Raw genomic sequence first — 7,138 nt, 5'->3', positions numbered from 1 at the left:
GCTCCAAGAGCTTCCTTCATTTATGTGATCTCCCAAAGGTTAACTCCACCTTCTGGAGGGAGAGGGATTCTGGGTTATCTCCCAGAGTGCTCTCTGGTCCTAAGGAAGGTGTGAATTCAGCTCTCATACTAGCCCTGAACTCTCTTGTGAACTCCATTGAGTACTTAGATACTTGAGCTCTCTAAAGGTGTGAACACAAGCATTGTTCAATCAGTTCCACTTAGTATCTTGTTTCAAGTTCTGGCCCAAAATAATTCTTTCTAAGATTAAATTAACTCCAATGTCTCTAACACTTTGTAAAGAAATGTCTTAACACTTTAGTAAAGATTCCAACATCTCCCCTTTTCTCCTGCATTGGAGAGCAGGGCCAGGAGTCAGGAAAACATGGATTCAAATTTGTTCTCAGACACTTACTAGCTGGGTGACTCTTGGCAAATTGCTTTACCCTGTTTGCCTCAGTTCCTCATCTGTAAAATAAATTGTTGAATCACTCCAGTATCTTTGTCAAGGAAACCTCAAATGGGGTCATAAAGAATCAAAATGGAACTCAATAACAACAGAATAGATGAAAGACAATAAGAGATAAACTATTGGCAGTGAATGGTGTCATTTGAGCCAATCTTTAAGGAAGCCAGGGAATACAAGAGGTAGAGGTGAAGAAGATGAGCTTTTCAGGGATAAGAGACAGTCATTGAAAAGGCAGTGAAACTGGGAGATGGAATGGCCCTGTGTGAGCAATAGCAAGGAAGTCAATGTCACTAAATGGTAGAGTACATGGAGGGGAGAATAGAGATTAGAGTAGAAGCAGACTATAAAGGTATGATGGCAACAAGTTGTGAGGGACTTTAAAAGTCAAGCAGAAATTTTTATTTCATGCTGGAAGTAATAGGGAGTTGCTGATTTTTATTGAATGGAGAAGGGTGGGATGACATGACTAGACTTGCACTTTAAAGAAAATTATTTTGGCAGTTGAGTGGAGGATGAGATAGAGAAGTAAAGATTGAATGACCATTTATTGAGCATGTTGCAGAATGAATTATTCTTCTGATCCCTTTGGACCAACGATCTCATTGAGGTCCCTTCCAGTGTTGAAATTATAAGCTTCTATAAAAATAAGATGGTTGGTCTATATTATCTCTTCCAGTTTTTAAATCTTTTTTGATTCTGGATTTCATCAAATTGTTTGACTTGTGAAAACTACATAGACAGGAGTGCATTGGGAAAGTCATTTTTTATTTGTTATCTCCTCAACCACCCCTTCTGCCCAAAGTTCTGATCTCTAATTCCAAAACCACCTTTGCTCTGTACCATATCTACTCCAGGCAGATCAGTCTCTGTACTGTAGCTACATAAATAATAGAACTGAAATCATCCTTAGTTAAAAATAGATATTCTTCTTAATGAATATTTTACTTTCTGTCTTTAGGATATAAAATTCCCTTGGCTGAAATGTTAAAGCAAACCCTGTTATTGGACCCAAAGAATTCAGAACCAGCTCAGGTCTGGTTCTACAAATATAACTGGTGTGGCCCAGAGTTTTCCTTTGATATATTTCCATTTGTAGGAGAAATCTGATGCAAACTCTTGGCCAATTATAGCAGCTCTCTGTAGCTTAAAGGCAGTTTGGAAGTTCCTGAGTATATTAGTCACCTTTTAATTTAATTGAAGCAAATTAATTATAAAATGCCCCTTGGATGTTTATAAATAATTCCCTTCTCTAGGTCTTTCCATTACTGGATCAGCAAAACCAAAAGCAGCTGTTTGTTTGGTCTTGTTGTATAAGGGGTTCTGTTAGAGATGGAGGCACTATGGTACAGTGAAAAGACCACTGATTGAAATCTAGAGGACATGGGTTCAAATCCCATTTCTTACACTTCTAACTGATGTGAAGATATCAAGTCATTTCACCTCCACACTTTCCTCATTTGTAAATAAAGGCATTTGGACTAGATGTCCTCTGAAGACCTTTCTACTTTTGAATCTTGTGTCAGGGAATAGATGTAAATTCTATTATACCATAAAGTTGAAAAGGTAACTTCTATTGTTCAAATTGTTTCAGTCATTATGACAACAAAGTAGTAGTAACTTGGAGAAGTTCTCTTAAGAGTCTAGGAAAGCCAAAAATTAGCTTCATGTATGAACTTCTTCAGCCTCCATTTTCTCATTTATGAAAAAATAACGTGTCAATTTTAATAGACTTGTAATGGAAAGAGTCATTTGCATCTGGAGAGAAAACTATGAAAACTGAATGTAGATAAAAATGTAATATTTTCACCTTTGTTGTTTGTTTGCTTATGTTTTTTCCTATTTTGATGTTTTATTTTGTTTTTCCCTTTTGATCTGATTTTTTTTTTTTTGTGCACCATAACAAATATGGAAATATGTTTCGAAGAATTGCACTTACTTAACCTATATGGGATTGCTTGCTCTCTTGGGGAGAGGGGAGAAGCGAGGGACGGAGAAAAAATTGGAACACAAGGTTTTGCAAAAGTGAATATTAAAAACTATTTTTGCATGTATTTGGAGAAATAAAAAGTTATTTTAAAAAATGGTTTTAGTCATGTCCAACTTTACATGATTTCATTTGGGGTTTCCTTTGCAAAGATACAGAAATGGTTCACCATTTACTTCTTCAGTTCATTCGACAGATGAGGAAATAGAAGCAAATAAGGTTAATTGACCCTGTCCCTAGGTAGTAAGTTTCTGAGGCTGGATTTGAATTCAGGTCTCTGAGCACTATGTCCATTGAGCCATCTAGCTGCCCAAAAAGGGAATTTTGAAAAGACCAAATTAGGGAGCAGAACTAGATAATCTCTAAGGGTTTATCTTGCTCTAATGTCTAAATGTACCTCCTTTAAAATCACACTCTGGGGGCAGCTAGATGGCACAGTGGATAGAGTACCAGCCATGAAATCAGGAGGACCTGAGTTCAAATTTGATCTCAGACACTTAACAGTTCCTGGCCGTGTGACCCTGGGGAAGGCTTCCATTGTGTTCCCGTGATAATTTGAGGACCAGTCTAACTAAATTCAGAAAGTCTTTTCACCAGTTTGGCTTTAACAAGTCCATTCATGAATGACATTAAGTAAAAAACAATCTGCCTCGGTGGAAGAAGTACACCTACCAAGGAAAGTCAATTTTCGTCGAAATATTAACATAATGCTTCAATTTGCTCTAGGTCCTTTCATTTTATAGAAAAAAAAAACTGAAGTCTGGAGAGGAAAGTACCTTGCTTCAGGCTATACACTAAGCTAATGATAGTGAGGGATGGGGGAATGAAGAGGGGTTTCTAAAGTGCCTCAGAGGAAAGCTATTATGAAAGAGAAATCACCAGACTAGGGCAATGGATGAAAGGACTTAGATCAGGACTATTTAGGAAGATTTTAAATATACAATGGAAGCATGTTGGAAAGAAAGAATTATATTTCTCATGAGGATTTAAACTTCAAGGACAAGCTGATTGAAATTCCTAGGACTTCAGTTCCCATAAAGCCATGTGCTAACTTTGGTAAAAATCAGGAGGTCTTAGAATTACACTATTCTAACAGCAAGGAGGTTTGCAGACAATGTATTTTAGTAATATTTATGCATGTCTTGGAAAGCTAGCAGAGTTGACATGTTGTCCATGTGGCACCTATGCATAGTAAATTTGTATATGACACTAATAATTTAAAAATTATAGCTTTTTATTTTTCTAAAATTCTCTATTCTTTCTATTTTTCTTTATTTATTTATATTTATTTTTCAAAGATAGTTTTCAGCATTCACTCTTGTGTTCCAATTTTTTTTTCTCTCCCTCCCCTCCCCTAGATAGCAAGTAATCCAATATAGGTTAAATGTGCAATTCTTCTAAACATATTTCCACATTCATTATGCTGAGCAAGAAAAATCAGATCAAAAGGGGGTGGTAAATGAGAAAGAAAAACAAGCAAGTAAGCAAACAACAACAAAAACAACAAAAAGGTGAAAACACTATATTGTGATCTACATTCAGTCCCCATAGTCCTCTCTTTAGATGCATATGACTTTCTCCATCACAAGCGTACTGGAATTGCCTTGAATCACCTCATTGTTGAAAAGAGCCATGTTCATCACAGTTGATCATAACATAATCTTGTTGTTGCTGTGTACAATGTTCACTTCACTTAGCATCAGTTCATGTAAGTCTCTGTAAACAGTCTGCTGATCATTTCTTATAAAACAATAATATTCCATTACATTCCTGTACCATAACTTATTCAACCATTCTCCAATTGGTGGGCATCCATTCAGTTTCCAGTTCCTTGCCATTATAAAAAGGGCTGCTACAAACATTTTTGCACATATGGGTCCTTTTCCCATTTTTATGACTTTTTGGGGGTACAGGTACAGTAGAGACACTGCTGGATCAGAAAGTACGCACAATTTGGTAGCCCTTTGGGCATAATTCCAAATTGCTCTTCATAATGGTTAGATCAGTTCACAATTCCACCCACAATATATTAGCACACTAAGAATTTCACAAGTTTTATTTCATTTGCTGTCTGTTGTTTGGTCAAGAGCCACAGGTGCCCATTGTTCTGTGTTTTAGAGTTTCAAATGATGGGGAAAATGTGTCCATCATTCTCAAGAGACTTTGATTGAAAGGGATAGTAAGTTCCAAGATCTGATTCTATCTCTCTTGATCCTATTCATGCCAAGCACAAAATTGGTCCTGGTCTAAACTGGAGATTTTTTGGACCCTTATATATTATCTTCTTGGTGTTCCAACTCCAAAGCATCCCCATGCATGATATCCCAGCAACAACATATGCTCCCAACAACATAAAAATCTCGTCCTGCTACACATTGGGCAATATCCTGTGCCCTGGAACTATTCTTGTCCCATCTCCTTTATTAATCAATCAACAAATATTTTTTAAGTATACCTATTATGTGCCAGTCATGGGGGATATAAAGAGAGAAATGAAATAGAGCCTGCCTTCAGACTGCCTACATTCTCTCAGAGGAGACAATTAGTACACATTTAAGTATATAATTTCTTGTTCAGAAATTCAGTTAAGGTTTTCTTAGCAAAAATATTGGAGTGGTTTGCCATTTCCTTTTCCCACTTTTTTTTATTTTTTATTTTTTATTTTTTTATTTAATAGCCTTTTATTTACAGGATATATACATGGGTAACTTTACAGCATTAACAATTGCCAAACCTCTTGTTCCAATTTTTCACCTCTTACCCCCCCACCCCCTCCCCTAAATGTCAGGATGACCAGTAGATGTTAAAATATATTAAAATATAACTTAGATACACAATAAGTATACATGACCAAAACATTATTTTGCTGTACAAAAAGAATCAGACTCTGAATTATTGTACAATTAGCTTGTGAAGGAAATCAAAAATGCAGGTGTGCATAAATATAGGGATTAGAATTCAATGTAATGGTTTTTAGTCATCTCCCAGAGTTCTTTTTCTGGGTATAGCTAGTTCAGTTCATTACTGCTCCATTAGAAATGATTTGGTTGATCTCGTTGCTGAGGATGGCCTGATCCATCAGAACTGGTCATCATCTAGTATTGTTGTTGAAGTATATAATGATCTCCTGGTCCTGCTCATTTCACTCAGCATCAGTTCGTGTAAGTCTCTCAGGCCTTTCTGAAATCATCCTGTTGGTCATTTCTTACAGAACAGTAATATTCCATAATTTTCATATACCACAATTTATTCAGCCATTCTCCAACTGATGGACATCCATTCAGTTTCAGTTTCTAGCCACTACAAAAGGGCTGCCACAAACATTCGTGCACATACAGGTCCCTTTCCTTCTTTATAATCTCTTTGGGATATAATCCCAGTAGTAACACTGCTGGATCAAAGGGTATGCACAGTTTGATAACTTTTTGAGCATAGATCCAAACTACTCTCCAAAATGGTTGGATTCGTTCACAACTCCACCAACAATGAATCAATGTCCCAGTTTTCCACATCCCCTCCAACAATCATCATTATTTTTCCTGTCATCTTAGCCAATCTGACAGGTGTGTAAGTGTATCTTAGAGTTGTCTTAATTTGCATTTCTCTGATTAATAATGACTTGGAGCATCTTTTCATATGACTAGAAATAGTTTCAATTTCTTCATCTGAGAATTGTCTGTTCATATCCTTTGACCATTTTTCAATTGGAGAATGGCTTGATTTTTTATAAATTAGAGTTAATTCTCTATATATTTTGGAAATGAGGCCTTTATCAGAACCTTTAACTGTGAAGATGTTTCCCCAGTTTATTGCTTCCCTTCTAATCTTGTCTGCATTAGTTTTGTTTGTACAAAAACTTTTCAGTTTGGTATAATCGAAATTTTCTATTTTGTGATCAGTAATGATCTCTAGTTCTGCTTTGGTCATAAAGACCTTCCCACTTTTTTTTAAACAGATGAGGAACTGATGCAAACAGGATCACACAGCTAGTAAGTATCTGAGGCTGGGTTTGAATTTAGGTCTTTCTGACTCTAGGTCAACACTTTATCCACTGCACCACCTAGAAATACAAATATCAATACAAGGCAATTTCTTGGTGAAGTGGGATGGGGAGAGAGATGTTAGCTTCTGGTTGGAAGAGGACCACAGAAAGTCTTCATTGTAATAGGTGGTACTGGGGCTGAGCTTTGAAGAAATCAAAACTTTTCTGAGTCAGTCTCTTGGCAGCTAGGGGGTGTAATGGATTGAGTGCTAGATCTTGAATCAAGAAGACTTGAATTCAAATGCAGTCTCAGACATTTTCTAACCGTGTCCCCCTGAGCCAGTCACATAAACTCTGTCTCACATAAACTCTGTCTCAATTCCCTCAAATAGGGCTGTTTGCAAGATCAAATGAGGTAATATTTGTAAAAGTATTTAGTGCAATACTGGGCATATAGTACATACTTAATAAATGTATATTCCCTTCCCTTTTCATGCTGCAACATCCACAATTCCTTCCCAGATCACCTCAGACTAATGTACTCTTTTTTTTCCTCTGACCTCCTGTGGACCTAAACATCTGTTTCCCTTGTTTGGCAATAATGTCCTGCCTTGTGACAGCCCTTCTATTGCATTCTTGAGCAGTTATGACAAGAATAATTCATACAGATACTGCAGCTAGGCTTATTTTCACAGACTGCATTA

This window comes from Sarcophilus harrisii, chromosome 4, assembly GCF_902635505.1.
Source record: "Sarcophilus harrisii chromosome 4, mSarHar1.11, whole genome shotgun sequence".
NCBI lineage: Eukaryota > Metazoa > Chordata > Mammalia > Dasyuromorphia > Dasyuridae > Sarcophilus > Sarcophilus harrisii.
The sequence above is the reverse complement of the archived record's forward strand: the minus strand, read 5'-3'. Positions refer to the sequence as shown.